This window comes from Mesocricetus auratus, unplaced genomic scaffold (assembly GCF_017639785.1).
Source record: "Mesocricetus auratus isolate SY011 unplaced genomic scaffold, BCM_Maur_2.0 Super-Scaffold_100010, whole genome shotgun sequence".
In the NCBI taxonomy this organism is placed as follows: Eukaryota; Metazoa; Chordata; class Mammalia; order Rodentia; family Cricetidae; genus Mesocricetus; species Mesocricetus auratus.
In genome coordinates, this window is record NW_024429194.1 from 40,968,399 (window position 1) to 40,987,484 (window position 19,086).

Below are 19,086 nucleotides of genomic sequence, written 5' to 3' on the forward strand. Positions count from 1 at the left end.
CTCAATGCTAACAGACATCGTAAAAAATCTTACAGCTTCTTATGAAAAAAATGTCCATTAGGTGCCTTAATCATGGAGGTGAGGTGGTAACTTCCCAGAGGAACACCACAGAGGACCTACTGAATCCACAGATACCCAAGCATACTTTTATGTCCCATACAGCTCAAAATAGTCCACCCAGAAGTCACGCCTGCAGAAACTCAATATAAGCAGCAATTAACGCTTTCTGAAGACACTGAACAAAAACAAAACATTCTCTTACAGTCAATTAAACACATTCAAGTCAATTATTCAAACAATTCCTACCAATATACAGTTCAAACCCTCACTTCAAAAGAAATTTGTTTACAGCCATACTAATTGCCTCTGGATATCAGGAGGCCAGGGGCATGGTGTTTGAAGGAACTTCTCTGACACCAGAGATTTGAGTGACAAAGACAAAACTAGACTCCTGTCTTAGTTTTGTCTCCTGTTGATAGGTTAAATACTGACCAAAGCAACTTAAGGGGGAAAGAATTTATCTTAGATCACAGTTCCACAGTGCAGTTCGTCATTGTAAGGAAATCAAGATAGGTAACATTACTTCCACAATTGGGAAACAGAGAGTAATGAATACATGATGTTATCTGCTCAGTTTATACGGTATAAGATCTAAGCCAGGAAATGGTGCTGTCTACAATGGATGGGTCTACCCATCTTTATTATTGTAATCAAGTTAATCCCTGAGACAATCCCAGAGGTCTATCTCACAGATGATTGTAGATTCTGTTGGGTTGACTGTCACCACTCCCAAGCAAGGACTCTGTGGGCAGTATTGTTCTCATACATACAGGAGAAAAAACATAAACTGAGCTTCTAAGGATTTGCATTAATACATGAATAAGTTCAAGATGTATGTATGTATGTATGTATGTATGTACACATACATACATGGGGGCTCAAACTTTAGACACAAGTTTAATACTACAAAAATAGAGTAGTCATACTTTTGATTTCCAATAAATCCTGCCTTTTAAAGTTGTCTGACCACCCTGCTTCATGTGGATGAGCCAGCCCTGAATTGTGACCATGGGAGAGCTGTCCCTATTTCCCATCTGGTGGACCTACCCTACAGCTGCCAGGCCCAGGATTATGACTTGGGCTGCCCCAACATCTATCCCATCTGTGATCTACTGGAGCAAGTAAAGGGACCTGACCCATAGACCCAAAGCTTCAGCATCTCCACAACACAGGATATCCGGAAAGAGTCCTAGTGGGGTCCTAGCATTGATTGTGTAGTAGAGATCAGGGGCCTCGAACCATACCAATGACTCTGTGCAATGAACACTTGCATGTAGATTTGTGTGGACAAAGCCATATATGGTGTGACTTGTTTGGTGGCACTGCGGCTTCCATGACAAGATCTTTAATATTTTCCCTTTTTAAATTTTATTTTCATCCTTTTGTTCTCTTAAATTTTGTCTTATTTGTAGGGTTGCAAGGGTGGAGGGCAGATGACAAGGAACAGAGAATAAATGGGATCAAGAGACACCATGTGAAAGACACATAAAACAAACAAAAAATAAGAAAAGAATAGAAGCTCTGGCTGAAGACTTTCTGAGTGGTGTCACTGAGTGGCCACGGGTAATACTGCTCATCATTGAATGTTCAGTAATAGAAATGAAGCCACGTGCAACATAAAATGTCTTTCCTCTTTTCTCTGTCCTCCCTCCTTTCTTCTTTTCCTCCTTTCTTCTTTCCTCTTTCTCTTTCTTTCTTGAGGGAGCAAGATGAAAAGTCCTGTAATGTGTTGGTAACACTGTATCCCTTTAGTGTCGCGCTGAGCTTAATTGTATCTTTTAATGTTTCTGTACCTAGTATTTGTATACCTTCTCCAGCGACTTCCAAACTGGAAATCTCAGAGTACCATCAGGTGCATGTACCATGAAAGAAAAGGGTTCCCTCCTAAGATGTGTCTATCTGTGTCTCTGAATCACTGGACTGAAGTAAAGTCAGTTTACAACAAGAAAAGTATTCATTCTTGATCTGTATCTGGAAAGGGCCAAGTGTCACCATCAACCAACCCAAACTTCACCCAGAAAGATACTTGTTGTGTCCTCCAACATGCTCAGTAGGCAGAAATACAAAGCAAAGTCCACAATAGTTGCTGATTGTTCTTGCCATCATCTACATTGCTAGTTTCTAAGATTTGTGTTAAAATAAAGGTCAAAGGATATTAGAGAAAATGGGACACTAAGTCTCCTTAAATTTTATAGGAAGAGTTCCATAATCCCAACTGGTAAAACTTCTTCACATTTTTATTATTGCCTAGGAAAATGTTCACTATTTTACTAATTTCTCTGGATTTGAGATTCAATGCTAAATGAAAAATTACAAAAATTAATGGTCATGAGAAGAAGATAGGCATGGTTACAAACCTAAGTTTTTAATTCACCATTCCCAGAGAAAAGCATTGTTTTCCCAAGAAATCTTCCCATTATTGTCTAAAAGATGGGTGGATTCTGTACAGTAGATGATAAACACATTGGTTTATTTCTGCTCACAATGTATCCCTAATCTCTAAAGGCAATGGTTCCTATACACACAAAACAATCACTATCACATCAGGTGCAGTGGAAACAGCTAGAAAGACAGAGAGGCAGCATGTTAATAAGGACACCATTGACAAACTGCAGTCTGCCAAACCCTGGAAAGAAATGTGGCCATGAACATGCTAACCTACACTCAGAGGCAGATGCACTTTTACAGTGTGGGTCTGCTGACAATAGGACCCCATGTATGTCATCCTTGCTCACTTTTGAAATATAATAGATGCTCTAGCTGGGCAGTAGTGGTAATATGTCTTTAATCCCAGCACTTGGGAAGCAGAGGCAGGTGGATCTCTGTGAGCTCGAGGCCAGGCTGGTCTAGAATTCCAGGACACAAACCCTGTCTCAAAACACTGAGTGGGGGGAGGGAGGAAGGTGGAGAGAGAGAGAGACAGAGAGAGAGAGAGAGAGAGAGAGAGAGAGAGAGAGAGAGAGAGAGAGAGAGAGAGAGAGAGAGAATGAGAGAGAGAGAGACTAGCTTTGACAAAAGCACTTGAGGTAATTTGCACTGACTACTGGCTCATCTTTCTGCAACAGGTGTGTTCTTACCTTCAACACAATTCCCAGAATTTGAAAAGTATGAGTCATTCCTGTTGGGGAAGTCCTGTGTATATGTCAATAAAGCACTGTTGGCCAATAGGGAAGCAAGATAGGTGGGACTAAGAGTCAAGCAGGATTCTGGATAGGAGAAACACACTGAAGTCAAGATGTAACTGCCATAGGGATAAGAAGCCCGGAAACCTCTCCGGTAAGAGAAATACTTAGATTAACAATTATGGGATAATTGTAAGAAACAAGCAAGGTCAACAGCTTCATAATTAATATAGCCTTCTGTGTGTTTATTTGGGACTGATGCAGCTCTGAAATTAGGCTGGCAGGAAGGCTTCTCTTTACACATTCCCATTTTCTTCTCTTCTATCCTTGGAAGAGAGCCAACCCATGTAGCTAAAAAAGAATAATTCAAGCAAGCCAAAGAAAAAGGTTGTGGGACAAACCAGATATTTAATAAAGAAAGGAAAAGGTCATTTCAATGCAGATTCCAGTTAGTTTCATACCCAAAGGTTTCCCATAGGTCCCCAACACAGACCTGTGAGTTGTACTGAGTGAAATGAAGATGCCCTTTTTCTGAAGAACTGGAATATGTCCCCATGGTCCACGACAAAGGCAGGAAAACTGATTTAGTGGCCTAATTCCATTCTCAAAATTTGAAACTCAGGTATTGCGTTGGTGCCTTCTGGGTATTTTTCTGACATTTCACTGAAGCTAAACTGTGCTCCATTTCACTTTCTACAAATTGATATGTATGGCTGGGAGCACAAACATGTGTAAGGGTAAATTTACTATCCAAACACTTGAACGAACAAGTAAAGTCAAACTATTGGGGGATGGAATTTGTAAGAGACAGAAATCAGCTTTAGTTATAAACTAAAAGTAGAGGGGGTGTGATGATGTAACAGACAACCCTAAGAGAATATCAAAGACGAGTTAACAATCAGCTGATGTCAACAGACAACTTGGAGGGATGGGACTGTGAACTCCATTCATCATCACCTGCCCTCATTTCTTTTTTTTTTTTTTTTTTTTGGTAAAGAAATGTTTATTTTGAGGAAGGGGCAGCTAGAGCAGCCGTGCTTCCTAATCAACTTTTTCTCATCAACTTAGCGTCTTGTTTATGTTGCGACAGTCCTTATACAGCCAAGTAAACTGGACAATGAGAGAGAAAACCCTTTAACCCACAGACAGAAAGTTATTCCATTTTTGAATGTCAACAGACAACTTGGAGGGATGGGACTGTGAACTCCATTCATCATCACCTGCCCTCATTTCTTTTTTTTTTTTTTTTTGGTAAAGAAATGTTTATTTTGAGGAAGGGGCAGCTAGAGCAGCCATGCTTCCTAATCAACTTTTTCTCATCAACTTAGCGTCTTGTTTATGTTGCAACAGTCCTTATACAGCCAAGTAAACTGGACAATGACAGAGAAAACCCTTTAACCCACAGACAGAAAGTTATCATTCCATTTTTGAAATATGCCCACTTTTATGAGCAAATGTTTTAACATTTCCTTTTTTATTCCCCTCAAAAATTGAGCAGTGTTCCCAGGAGGCAACAACTACATTGAAATGAGGAGTCTTCCATGAAGATTCTCAGTAAAAGCTGAAAATGTAGCACCTGTGTCCACAAAGCACATTGTTTTGTTTTTTTTCCAGTTTAAATTTAGATAAGAAACGAGGTTGCTTCACAAGTCAGTTCCAGGTCCCTCTCCCATTCCCTCCCCTCCTCCCGTGCCCTCCCCTCAACCCCCCCCCCGTTATCTCCTCATTCCCCCAGGGAGGGTGAGGCCCTCCATGGGTGTGTCCATAGTCTGTCATTTCATATAGGGCAGGGCCTAGACCCTTCCCCAAGAGTTCAGGGTGAGAATGCACCTCACATTGTTCTATGGGAGTCCAAAGTCCATGTGTATACTTGGGATGGGTACTGATCTGCTGCCCAAGGCTCAATAGATTCCCTAGGCCTCCTCACTGACACCCAAATTCAGGGGGTATTGATCAGTCCCATGCTGGATTCTCAGGCTGATGCCTGGGATTCAAGAGTTAACCTTTGTCTGGTCAGATGTTTCTGGGGGTTAAACCAGCCCAGTCTTAATCCCTTTGATCACCAGTCCTCCCTCTCTGTTACTGGCTTTCTTGAGTTCACTCAGTATTTAACCGAGGGAGTCTGCCTCTTCTTCGATCAGCCACTAAATGAAGTTTCTGTTTCCCAGACTCTCTGGCCATAGGATTGTAGGCTGGCACTCCCCAGATCTATGTCTAAAATCCATATATGAGAGAGTACATGCCATGTTTCTCTTTTTGTGACTGGGTTACCTCACTCAGGATGGTTTCTTCTAGTGTCATCCATTTGCCTGCGAATCTCATGATTCCATTGTTTTTTTTCTGCTGAATAGTACTCCATTGTGTAGATGTACCACATTTTCTCTATCCACTCTTCGGGTGAGGGGCATCTAGATTGCTTCCAAGTTCTGGCTATTATAAATAAAGCTGCTATGAACATAGTGGAACAGACATATTTGTTGTATGAATGGGCATCTTTTGGATATATGCCTAAGAGTGGAGTTGCTGGGTCTTGTGGTAGTTTTATTCCCATTTTTCTGAGGAATCTCAGAAAATCCTGGGTCTTTTGTTTTTCCATACAAAATTGATTATTGTTCTTTCAAGGTCTGTGAAGAATTGTGCTGGGATTTTAATGGGGATTGCATTGAATCTGTAGATTGCTTTTGGCAGGATTGCCATTTTTACTACATTGATCCTACCTATCCAAGAGCATGGGAGATCTTTCCATTTTCTGAGGGCTTCTTTAATTTCTTTCTTTAAAGATTCAAAGTTCTTACGATACAGGTCTTTCACTTGTTTGGTTAGCGTTACCCCAAGGTATTTTATGTTGTTTGTGGCAATTGTAAAGGGTGATGTTTCTCTGATTTCTCTTTCAGCCCTTTTATCATCTGTATATAGTAGGGCTACTGATTTTCTTGAGTTGATCTTGTAGCCTGCCACTTTGCTGAAGGTGTTAATCAGCTGTAAGAGCTCCCTGGTAGAGTTCTTTGGGTCATTGATGTAAACTATCATATCGTCTGCAAACAGTGAAAGTTTGACCTCTTCCTTCCCAATTTGTATCCCCTTGATCCCCCTTTGTTGTCGTATGGCAATAGCTAGGACTTCAAGTACCATGTTGAAAAGGTATGGAGAGAGTGGACAGCCTTGTTTTGTTCCTGATTTTAGAGGAATTGCGTTGAGTTTCTGTCCATTTAGTTTGATGTTGGCTGTTGGTTTACTGTATATAGCTTTTATTATGTTTAAGTATGTCCCTGTTATCCCAGATCTCTCCAAGACCTTTATCATGAAGGGGTGTTGGATTTTGTCAAAGGCTTTTTCAGCATCTAGTGAGATGATCATGTGATTTTTGTTTTTCAGCTTGTTTATATGGTGGATTACGTTGATGGATTTTCGTATGTTGAACCATCCCTGCATCCCTGGGATGAAACCTACTTGATCGTGGTGAATGATTGTTTTGATGTGTTCTTGGATCCGATTTGCCAGTATTTTATTGAGTATTTTTGCATCAATGTTCATGAGGGATATTGGTCTGAAGTTCTCTTTCTTAGTCGTATCTTTGTGTGGCTTGGGGATCAAGGTTATTGAAGCCTCAAAGAAAGAGTTTGGCAAAGACCCTTCTGCTTCTATTGTGTGGAACACTTTGAGAAGAATTGGTATAAGCTGTTCTTTGAATTTCTGGTAGAATTCTGCACTGAGGCCATCTGGACCTGGACTTTTTTTGGTTGGGAGACTTTTGATGACAGCTTCTATTTCCATAGGGGTTATAGGTCTATTTAAATTGCTTATCTGTTCTTGATTTAGTTTTGGCAAATGATAGCTGTCCAGGAAGTCATCCATTTCCTTTAAATTTTCGAATTTTGTGGAGTACAGGTTTTCAAAGTATGACCTAATGATTCTCTGGATTTCCTCAGAATCTGTTGTTATGTCCCCCTTTTCATTTCTGATTTTGTTAATTTGCGTGTTCACTCTCCGCTGTTTGGTAAGTTTGGACAAAGGTTTGTCTATCTTGTTGATTTTCTCAAAGAACCAACTCTTCGTTGCATTGATTCTTTGTATTGTTTTCCTGGTTTCTACTTTATTGATTTCAGCCCTCAATTTGATTATTTCCTGTCATCTACTCCTCCTGGGGGAGTTTGCTTCTTTGTGTTCTAGAGCTTTTAACTGTGATGTTAATTCTCTGGTATAACTGTTCTCCTGTTTCTTCATGTGAGCACTTAGTGCTATGAACTTCCCCCGTAGCACTGCTTTCAAAGTGTTCCATAGGTTTGGGTATGTTGTGTCTTCATTCTCATTGAATTCGAGGAAGTCTTTAATTTCTTTTTATTTCCTCTTTGACCCAGGGATGGTGCAGTTGAGCATTATTCAATTTCCATGAGTTTGTAGGTTTTCTGCAATTTGTGTTGTTGTTGAATTCTAATTTTAAGGCTTGGTGGTCTGATAAGATGCATGGAGTTATTCCAATTTTTTTGTAGCTGCTGAGGTTTGATATGTTGCCAAGTATGTGGTCGATTTTTGAGAAGGTTCCATGTGGTGGTGAGAAGAAGGTATATTCTTTTTTATGTGGATGAAATGTTCTATAGATATCTGTTAATCCCAGTTGGGTCATTGCTTCTATTAGACCCTTTGCTTCTTTGTTGAGTTTCTGTCTGGTATTCCTGTCTAGTGGTGAGAGTGGTGTGTTGAAATCTCCCACTATAACTGTGTGGGACTTTAGATGAGATTTAAGTTCTAATAATGTTTCTTTAACGAATGTGGATGCCTTTGTATTGGGGGCATAGATATTCAGGATAGACACTTCATCTTGGTGGGCTTCACCTGTGATGAGTATGTAATGACCTCCTTCATCTCTTTTGATTGATTTTATTTTAAAGTCTAGTTTGTTAGATATTAGGATTGCTACCCCTGCTTGTTTCTTGGGTCCATTTGATTGAAAATTTTTTTCCCAACATTTAACTCTCAGGTAATGTCTGTCTTTGAGGGTGAGGTGTGTTTCTTGTATGCAGCAGAAGGAAGGGTTCTGTCTTCGTATCCATTCTGCTAGTCTGTGTCTTTTTATGGGTGAGTTAAGGCCGTTAATATTGAGGGATATTAATGACCATTGATTGCTTATCCTTCTTCGATTTTCGATGGTTGTTGGTGGTGGAATTATGTGTGGAATTTCACCCCTTTGTTCTTTTGGCTGTTGGTAGAGAGGGATTCTCTAATGCTTATGTTTTTCTGGTTGTAGTTAGCTTCCTTGGGTTGGAGTTTTCCTTCCAAAATTTTCTGTAGGGCTGGGTTAGTGGACACATATTGCTTGAATCTAGTTTTGTCATGGAATATCTTGTTTTCTCCATCTATAGTGATTGAGAGCTTTGCCGGGTATAGTAGTCTGGGCTGGCATCCGTGGTCTCTTAGTGTAGGTAGAATATCTATCCAGGACCTTCTGGCTTTCAGAGTTTCCATGGAGAAATCAGGTGTAATTCTGATAGGTCTGCCTTTATATGTTACTTGACCTTTTTCCTTAGCTGCTCTTAATATTCTTTCTTTATTCTGTATGTTTGGGGTCTTGATTATTATGTGGTGAGGGGATTTTTTTGTGGTCCACTCTATTTGGTGTTCTGTAGGCTTCTTGTACCTTCATTGGCATGTCTTTCTTAAGGTTGGGAAAGTTTTCTTCTATGATTTTGTTGAATATGCCTTCTGCCCCTTTGAGGTGGGTTTCTTCTCCTTCTTCTATACCTATTATTCTTAGGTTTGGTCTTTTCATGGTGTCCCATATTTCCTGGATGTTTTGTGTTAAGGATTTGTTGGATTTAAGGTTTTCTTTGGTTGATAAATCCATTTCTCCTAGTGTATCTTCAACACTTGAGATTCTCTCTTCCATTTCTTCTATTCTGTTGGTAATGCTTGTATTGACCTGCCCTCATTTCTTAATACACACATCACTGTGTTTCTATCTTAGTAAAATCACTTGCAGGTTCAAAGAACCCTAATGTACTTCACCCCCAAACAGCTGCCTGAGCCACAACTATTCTTGAAAACTAAGCTGTAATGACATTCAGATGATTCAGATTGAGTCTGCTGTGTAACAGAGCCCAACCATCATTTGGACTGTCCAGATTAGATATACAACAGCAAAGCTGTTCTTCCTACTTTCCCTAGTTAACTTCAGCTATTAACTCAGTCTCAATTGAGGAGCGCCCAGATCAGTGTCCCTGTCTGAAAAATAACCTCTCGAATGATGGTTGATGTGAGAGACCCGGTCCACTTCAGGCAATGCCATGCCTGTGCAGGTGTATTTGGACTATGTAAGAAAGCTAGCTGACTTTGCCATGACGAGCTATCATGTAGCCTACATCCATGATATCTGTTTCAGGTTATTGCCTTAAGTTCTTTCCCTGACTTCCCTCAGAAATGGACTCTGATTGGCAAATGTAAGCCAAAATAAACCCTTCCAAGTTGTTTTTGGTTAGTGTTGCATGCAAGAGTGCTGCAAAGAAGCCACCCAGATAACCTCTCGGTTATATGGGGAAAGGTTTTTCATGTGGCTAAGAGAGGACAGGGAAAAGCATCAGGAAGTATCCAGAGCAAAGAGAAAAAGAAGCAGACTGGATATGATCGAGGCTAGGGAACCAAGAATAGCAAGCATGAGACTAGTGAGAATAGGAGGGGCAGGAGGAAAAACCTTGTCATTGTGTAAAGAATGAAGAGGTATCTAGGAGGATACCTGTCAACTGCACCTCCCTGAGAGCGAACAGAGTGGATGAGGAAGTAAGAAGGGCCTGGATGCCAGCTGGACTTTGGGATGTATAACAACTATCAAGTAAGTATGAATAGGAGCTGAAGGAGCCTGGAGGCCAGCATGGGCTTAGCTATGATGACATGATGACAGACATGTATCAGTATAGAGTTCTCTGTCCCTTCTGCCACAGGCAAAGGAGATGACTCCTCTTTTCACACATTCCTGAGGAATGCTGGCTTTTATCTAACCACCAGACATCCTCCCCAACTTGAGTTGAGCCTAGATTCAATTTTGGACCAGGCCAGTGGGAGTCATAGGCAATAGCAAAAGAAGCTAGAACACTACTGAACATCTCAATGGCTGAGGGCACATGGCGCTTGAGAGTATGTCTGTAAAATAGTAGGAACAGGTACTGGAGAGTCCCATAGCTAAAGTCCTAAAAAGTAGTGGTGTGTGGTTCAATAGACCTGAGAAAACTACACAGTGACCTGTAGCAGGCTTTTTTTTTTTTGACTGCCAGGCCCAAACCATGACACACAAGAAAGCTTGACCTTAGTTTAGGTTTGTTCCGAACTAGTTATTATAACTTAGATTAAGACATATTTTTAAATCTATGCTTTTTCTTTGTGGCTCAGTTACCTTTACTCTCTACTGCCCATCTTGCTGCCTCTGTGTCTGGCTGGCAACGCCTCCTTTCTTCCTCTCTGAGTCCTCTCTGTCCCCAGAAGTCCCACCTAACCTCTTCCTACCTAGCTAATGGCTGTTCAGCTCTTTATTAAGCCAATTACAGTGACACATCTTCACACAGTGTAAAGGAGTATTCCCCAACAGAGGTCTCTTAGGGAAACGTGAGATTAGAAGATTGGAAACCATTCTTGAGCTGTCTTTCATTTCAGGAGTGGTAACTAGAGCCAAGTAAAGAACTTCTCTGTGTCTTTTTTGACTCACCTAAGGGGAAATATTTAATAAGAAGCTTCTCTGGCGTATGTTTCACATGTAAAGGTGCAGTTTTTCTTATTGTAGACTCCCCATATGGCATAGGCCCTGCAGGAACTACCAGTATTTGGCTAAATGGCCATGAGGTCAGATTCCATTATAATCTTTATGTTTATACCCGTAGATTTGTTTTGGTATTGGCTTATGTCTAAGAAGCTTCTTTTTGCCATAGGGAGTAGTTAAGCAGACTGATAACTGGTTAGAGTGCTGAGAATAAGCAAGTATTGTGAAGCCAGAACTTGACACGTCTGGTATGGTTGTGTACCTGGGCCTCATTCTGGACCCCCTCCTCAGTCCCCTAGTCTTTCTGGTCTCTACAGAAAAAACTCAGAGAACACAGAGAGAATATAGTGGAAGATAAGGATCTTATCACACAGCAAATGGACCACTCTAAAGTGGTAGAAGTAGACAATGGCCAGACCCACACTTAAGGCAGCTTACAGCATGTCTAAGGACTTTAGACATGAGCTTTTGTGGGTTATGGATTACAATGATTTGATTTGGATAAGTGTTGCCTAAAATTCCATCTGTGAAAGTCTTGATGCCCAGAGCAGTGCTTTGTGGGAGGCCTTTAGGTCATTAGAAATGTGTCCTAGAAAAGGTGCCTCTGACTCCTAATTTATGGCATAATCAGTTGACTCTGCTACATGTTTCCACCACAAACATTTTTAAAGAGATAATGTTTAATCTGGGATCTAAGTCTACCCTTATCTCTGGAGCACCAAATCTAAGCTCTCAACTAGGATTCTTTACCAAAAGAAGATGAAAAGTAAGTTTAAAATGCAGAGAAGTGTGGCTTGGGTACCTTTCAGCAGGTAGGAAAGAACGGAAGCCGCATGTATAGGTGAACTCACCAAGGAGAGAATGGAGTGCAGAGTGGACTGGACTGGGAGCAGGGAGGAGAACAATCCTGCCATGACAAAAGGAGGCTGAGGAAAAGCAGACGATCCATGAAATCAAGATTTCATGTGCCAGGAACAGGTTATCCCTTTGAGTTATTGCCCAAGGAGACCCTAGAGTCCCTCAAATCAGATGTGCTGTCACCATTCTTAGTTGCCTGCTACAACTAGATGGTAAAACCATACTGCAGAAGACACCACACACTTCGGTTGTAGAACAGAAGTCAACAGTATGAACCAGGATACTCTCACTGCTGCCTAGACTTTATAGTGTTGGAAGATGCTATATAGACTGCTGGGAGAAAAAACAAAAATGACCTTACCCAGTGCTGAACCAAGTATGCTACACCACTGTCATTTAAGAAGTGCCCACTGGTGCAATAGTAGCATGACTTCTGTGTGGGTAAGCAATTGCTTTCTGACCTGATTTGAGGCCTGTTCCCTTGTCTAAGGAAGTTATTGGCCCTGTGGAGAACCTACCTTCATTTTGCTAAATGGCCATGTGGTCAAACTCCCTCATAATCTTTATGTTTATATACACACAGATTTGTGCAGCTCTCGACTTTTGTCAGAGAATCTTCTTTTTGTAGTTGGCAGTAGTTAAAGCAGACTTGTAACTAATCAGAGTGGGAGAACAAGTGACTATGAGTGCTCAAACATGGATAAGACATCTATATCAGCATCACATCCCTATAGGCTCAGCCAATGTCAAAGAAAAGATAGCAAGAATGCTATGAAATACTGTCTTCTGGACATGACATGGCCATTGTACATATAAACTCAGAGCAGTTGTAATTATCAATGCAAGATTAAGCCAGGTAAAATTCCACCATTGATAGGGAGGAAGTCATAAGGCCTCATCCCTATCAGAGGAGCTATGGGAAGTTGATGGCTGTTTGGGAAAGGGTAATCATTTGGGGGGGCAGTATATCCACAAGTAAATTGTTCGCATCCAGTGGACAGCCACACCCCAAGCACAAATGAGCTGTACTGATTAAACCCAGGCAGTTATTTAAAAATAACCAAAACAGCCATACAGTTGTGAAGGAAACATTTTTGGGAAGACCCAGGAGTAATAGAGGGTACATATGATCATACTTGAAAATTTCAAAGAATAAATAAAAACAGCTATTATATATATATATGTATATATATATAAAGAGAGAGAGAGAGAGAGAGAGAGAGAGAGAGAGAGAGAGAGAGAGAGAGAGAGAGAGAGAACCAGAGGGGAAGATAAAAAAGAAAAAGAAATCTAAAGAAATGGGTCCAAGAAACATAAGCCTGTGGCTTCTTCTCTGCTTTATTCTTGCATTTGTGCTCTCAATAAATCTTAGGAAAGGGCACCAGTGCTATGTGCTATAGTCACATGACAAGTGAGATGAACTAACTCTTGCTCTCAAGGAGGCTAGTATCTAAGAATAACAGAAATAAATTCGAAAGCAGGTAGCACTTGCTGCAACAAAGGTAGGTCAATGTTCAGAGTGGAAGGTTTGGGAATTCCCTTCTATCAGAAGTTTTGTGAGATCCCATCCCAGAGATTCTGATGCAGTTGTCCTACTGCTAGGCCCTGAACACTAGAAATTTAAAGACTTCTGGATAATTCCTATGTGCAAGAAAGACTGACCCCCACCACGTCAGTGGGTAGTTGATTTAACGAATCTTAAATAGCTATACATGAGACTGTTTTAATGATGGACAGAAGTTCATAGAGTGCTTGGCACAGAGACAAGGTCCTGTGAACACAAGCTGTTGCTAATAGGAAGGGACCACAGCCCATCTCCCCCTCTCAGCCTTTTCGTATGCCTGCCAACCACAATGAATATTCTGAAGGTTTATGAGTGTATGTATAAAGAGTGACAGTAAGCCTCCTGCTGCCTTCCCCAGAAGGCCCTGACTTGGCAGCAGGGAGACATATTAGGGAGATTCAGTCACAAAGTGGAAATGTGTGAAGTGAAATTTTTGTGTCTGAGGTCCAGGGAAAGCCACAGGACTCCCGGAAGACTTCCCTGACTAGTACTTCTCCACTCCACTAAAAACATTTTTGAACGTATGGTTGAGAGATATACTTCATGGAAGAGAGAAATCCTGGGGAAATGGAAGTGTAGTTGAAACTTAATTAATTGCCAAAAGGGGTGTGTGTGACTGGTGCATGCATTTAACCCAAGCACTTGGAAGACAGAGGTGGGCTAGGCTAATCTCTGAGCTTGAGACCAGCCTGATCTACAAAGTGAGTTTTAGGATGGCCAGGGCTACCCAGAGAAATCTTGTCTTGAGAGAAAAAGAAAAAGCTAGGAATGGTTCTTCTCTGAAGAGTCCAGGTAAAATATCCTAAACACTGCCTAGAAGCACAGGCTGGCTTAGGTTAAAGTAAGGACACAAGACCCTCCCTCACATCCTTTCTTTCTTCTGTTCTCTCTCCTTTCCCTCTCTCTTTCTCTCCCCTCCCTCCCTCCCTCCCTTCCTCTCCCTCCTTCCTTCCATCCCTCCCTCCCTTCTCTCTTCAGTTCTTTTTCTTAGCTTCAGTGTAGAGAATACTTCAGGGATATTATGTGCCAGATGTAAACTGGACATTAGTAATTCGAAGAAACTTCAGCCTGTTATTGATAGCCACTGTTTTTTAATATCCAAAGTATGCTCTTTCATATTTGTCCTCTCTCTCTCTCTCTCTCTCTCTCTCTCTCTCTCTCTCTCTCTCTCTCTCTCTCTCTCTCTCTCTCTTTTTGTAGAACCAGAACATGACAAACTCTAGACAGCAAGAGAGAGGCATGTGACAGTCCAGCCTTGGTCTCCAGTTCTTGTCTACAAGAGATTCATATGAAGATTTTCATAATGCAGAGTCAACCTAATGCCCCTGCCACAGAGCATCTATCTGTCAGGAAGTCAGACAACCTGTATTATAAATATGCTCTAAAGGTGGTGATGTGTGGGAATCAAGAAGAGCAAGTTTTATGTGATTCCTTGGAGTCTGAATCCTCTCCTTTTCTCGGCCAGTCCAGAGCACAGCCTTGAAGCCAGGCTTTGTGGCTCAGCCCAGGCACTGTGTTGATGAAGGAGGCCCAGGCACTGTGTTGATGAAGGAGGCCCAGGCACTGTGTTGATGAAGGAGGCCCAGGCACTGTGTTGATGAAGGAGGCCCAGGCATTGCGTTGATGAAGGAGGAAGGATGCTGCTGCAGCCCAGCCTGATCTATGGCTGCCACAGTCAGACCTGCAACACGAATGGTTCAAAACTGATGTGGCATGGCAGTAACAAGCTGACCAGTAGATTCTTAAGCCTCCTCCCTGGTCCATGAGTTCTATTTTCAGATGCACATGGTCCTGTTGAGGCAGCTTCTTCGGCTTTTCATTGTAAACCTTAATGGTCCACAGTTACTCACCTTGACATCTGACCTCTTGATTCTTATAGTAAATAGAAACAAAAAACCAAGTTTAAATAACACGGCTATGGTGATAGCTGGAAGTTTTTTAATGTTTTCTTTTAAGTGACTGAAAAGTGCCCACTGTAAGGCAAGTCTGTAACTTGACATGAAGCACTGTAAACATGGCTGCCTCCTCCTCAGCAAGTGGGACAGGAGACATCTCAGACTGGAACAAACCATGGATGAAGATGTATCACCTCATGGCCTGCATTAGTAGCAAATGCAATTTACCCCATTAGTGGTTTCTCAGGGCCCAAGATATGGTTCAGTGAGTGAGGGTACTTGCTGCCAAGTCTAACACCCAAGTTTAATCCCCAGGACCCATGCAGAAAAAAGAAAAAGTCCCTCAGATTGGCCTCTAATTCACACACACACACACACACACAGCACACACACACACCATACACACACACACACCATACACACCATAAATGTAAGAAAAATTAAAATATATTCTTAACTTGTAATGTTTTCTGATTATGAGAAAGAAGCCAGGCGAAAAAAAAAAAAGAAGCCAGATGAAGGTCAAGGGACATGATGGTTTTCATCTCTGGCGTGCTTGCGTGCATATATATATATATATATATATATATATATATGTATATATATATATCATGCATGTAGGAAAGAAAGGTATGCATAACCTCAACAACACAACACAGGAACACATTCTCAACATCAGACGGGAAAGCCTTTCTCTTCTTGCTGCTAAAGACATGAGCTATAGAGTTGGTCAATATCCCTTTTAAAGGGTTATTAGGAAGTGGAGAAAGCTTTCTAAATGTTTGAACATCTTTGACCAACTTCATAAACTTGCAATACTTTTAATCTCCCAGAGAAGCCCAGCACCCTGTGATTCATATGACAGGAGCTCTCACCAAGCAGCTAGAGACACAAAGAAACCTGTCAGCACATTGATAACAGTCCTGACCAGGCAGGGAGGCAGTGTTGTCTGTACCATGGGAACATTGTCTCCAGGAACACTGTCTCACCACAGTGCGCTTGGTGAGCATTTGTTTACATGCCTGTTCCCTCTGCTGCCAACAGCATTGCCAAATCAGCGGGGTCAGTATGGCGGATCAATCAGAAAGTTGCTTCAGCTGTACATAACCCCAACTGGATGTTAAACCAACAGGACAGTGATAGACCTAGAGAACTTCTATTTTATAGTTTTTTGAGCTGAAAAGAAAATAGACTACTCTTAAAACAAGATGAAATCAGGTAGAAAGGGAAGAATAAATAAAAGCCACTGGATTAGTGGTGTGTGTGTGTGTGTGTGTGTGTGTGTGTGTGTGTGTGTGTGTGTGTTGTAGAGGAGATGTTTCTGAAAGAGGAAATTATAAATACAGAGTTTCAGGGTCTAGCTCTTCCCGTAGTTCAATGACAGAGTTACCAATGTTCAAGGGGATGCACCATAGGCAGCCATAGTGCCTTTGGCAAGGACAGAGGCAAAGGGAGGACCACAGAAACATAACCATGCTGGCCTTTTGCTAGCAGACACGTACTATATCGGTTACTAGCTCTTCCACTGTGCATAAGAGACCACTATCCACAAACCAGGCATTACCTTTGTACATCAAAGCTAGACAAAGAATGGGTCAAAAGATGACCTTATTTAATAGCTCCCTGGGTGGCGGGTCACAGTCTTGTGGCTCAGTGCTTACAGTAGAGACATGAGGGAAGAGACAGATTCTCATACTAGCCTGTGCAGGCCTGAGTTTGCCTGACCTCCCCTCAGGCTGGGACACAGGTGTACCTCTGACCACCATGGACACTGTGACAAGGTTAACACACTAAGGGATGAACAACTAAGTGGAAGCAATCTACAATTCCTTGACATGGAACAAAGCTAACCTACACTAAGAGAAGTGCATTTCTCTCTGCTTCCATGATGGGCCTGAAGCCCCTTCCTAACTGTGACTTAGATTTCACCCTCACATGTGCTGTGGCATTTGGAGATTGAGGGCTTAGAATGGAAATAGGAAACCCTCAGATGATACTGGCTTTCTCTCCTTGATATTAGTTGTCCCAGATTTCTGGAAGTATCCCCATTTTAAAAGCAATGGTGCAATGGATATTATCTGAGAGTTCATGTAAGACAGCTTCACACATTATAAAATAGACACACTTCAAAATAATTCCAAATTTATCAAAAGTGGAAAGTCTCGAGAAATTCTAACAGTGAAACCTATGTTAGACACAAATGTGTTCAACCACCATAAATACAACAGGTGAACAGATTGGGACTGTGGTGGGTGGGATTGCAGCCTCCAAATCCACAAAGGGTGGTTCTAACTCCAGATACATCAGCATGACTATAGTTAGAGATAGTCTTTAAATCGGTAATGAAAATTAACAGATAATGGGGTCCTTGTGGGAGACAGGACACATACAATGTAGACTGACAGCCAAGAAAGATGAATGCTTGTGCCTAGCATACTCTCTTTTATAAACATTTTATGATTCCCTATCCAGAAAGTGGTGCCATCCACAGTGGGTGGGTCTTCCCACTTTAATTAACCTAACCAAGATAATTGCCCACGAGCTTGCCCAGGTGTTTCTAGGTGGAATCCAGCTAGCAACTATGGTTGACTATCACATCATGTGAAAACAGAGGTGGGAGACAGCCTTCTAGAAATGAAGACAAAGGCAACAAGAAAAAAACCAAAGTAAGTGCTGTTAACATCACAGACTTTGAACCTCTGGAACTATAAGAAAAGTAAATTTGTGTTGTTTAAGTTCCTTGGCGAATGTACTCTGTAGTGACAGCCAGAGCATAAAGACACAAGGAGTCATCCTTACAGCCTTCGTGAAACATGAAACCAAATCTTCAAACCACAACACCAAAGTTGCATGGGCTTTATTTTATCGATAGTCTAGGAAAGTTAACAGACAGGAGAATATATCTGCAATATCTGAAGCCAGGAATTAGTAACTGGAATCTACCTGCCAGGAGACCAAGGAAACCTGTCAACTGACAAGAAAAGAAGGCAAAAACAAACACAAAAATGAATATCCTTAGGTAAAGTCCAGTTGTCTGGCATGTGTATGAATAAAAGTCCAACACTATTATCAACAACAAAAACCTTGAGTGTTTCAGCATCAGTGGAATTCTATGCCATTCATTAGCATGGTAAATTTGGAATATTAGACAACAAATGCTGGACAGGAGATGAAGATAACATAAACTTCCCAACAGAGACCAGATAAACTAGTCTGCTGCTTCTAGAAAACATCTAACAGTATTGGGAAAGTTAATTTTTAGAACATCCTATGAACCAGAAGTTGACTTCTGGTATATTTAGAAAGCTTATACCTAAGATATATATTTTTTAAAAAGAGGAACAAGAAGAGGAAGAGAAAGAGGAAGAAGATGAAAATAAGAAGAGGAAGAGGTGGAGGAAGAGAGGAAGAAGAGGAAGATGAGGAACAGGAAGAAGAGGGAGAGGAAGAAAAAAGAAAAGGAATAGAGGAGGAAGGAGGAGGAGGATGGAGAGATATCTTCCAGGTAAGAGTGCTAACCACACATGCATGAAGGTGTGAATTCAGATCCCCAGCACCCACATAAAATCCAGATGTACAAACCCACAATCCCACAGTCCTAGCTTTGGGAGTTGTGGACACAGGAGAAGCTCTGGGACTGAGCTGACAGTAGCCAAGCAGAAAATATCAATCTGCGGGCTCAGTGAGACTGTCTTGGTAGAACAAGGCAGAGTGATAAGGACACCGCCACGACCTCTGGCTGCCCTACACACGCGCCTTTGTTCCCAGTGCCAGTAGAGCTGATTCTGGCACTGAGTATCTCATTATACCATCCACATGGCAGATGCTTCTCGGGTCTTTCAGCCA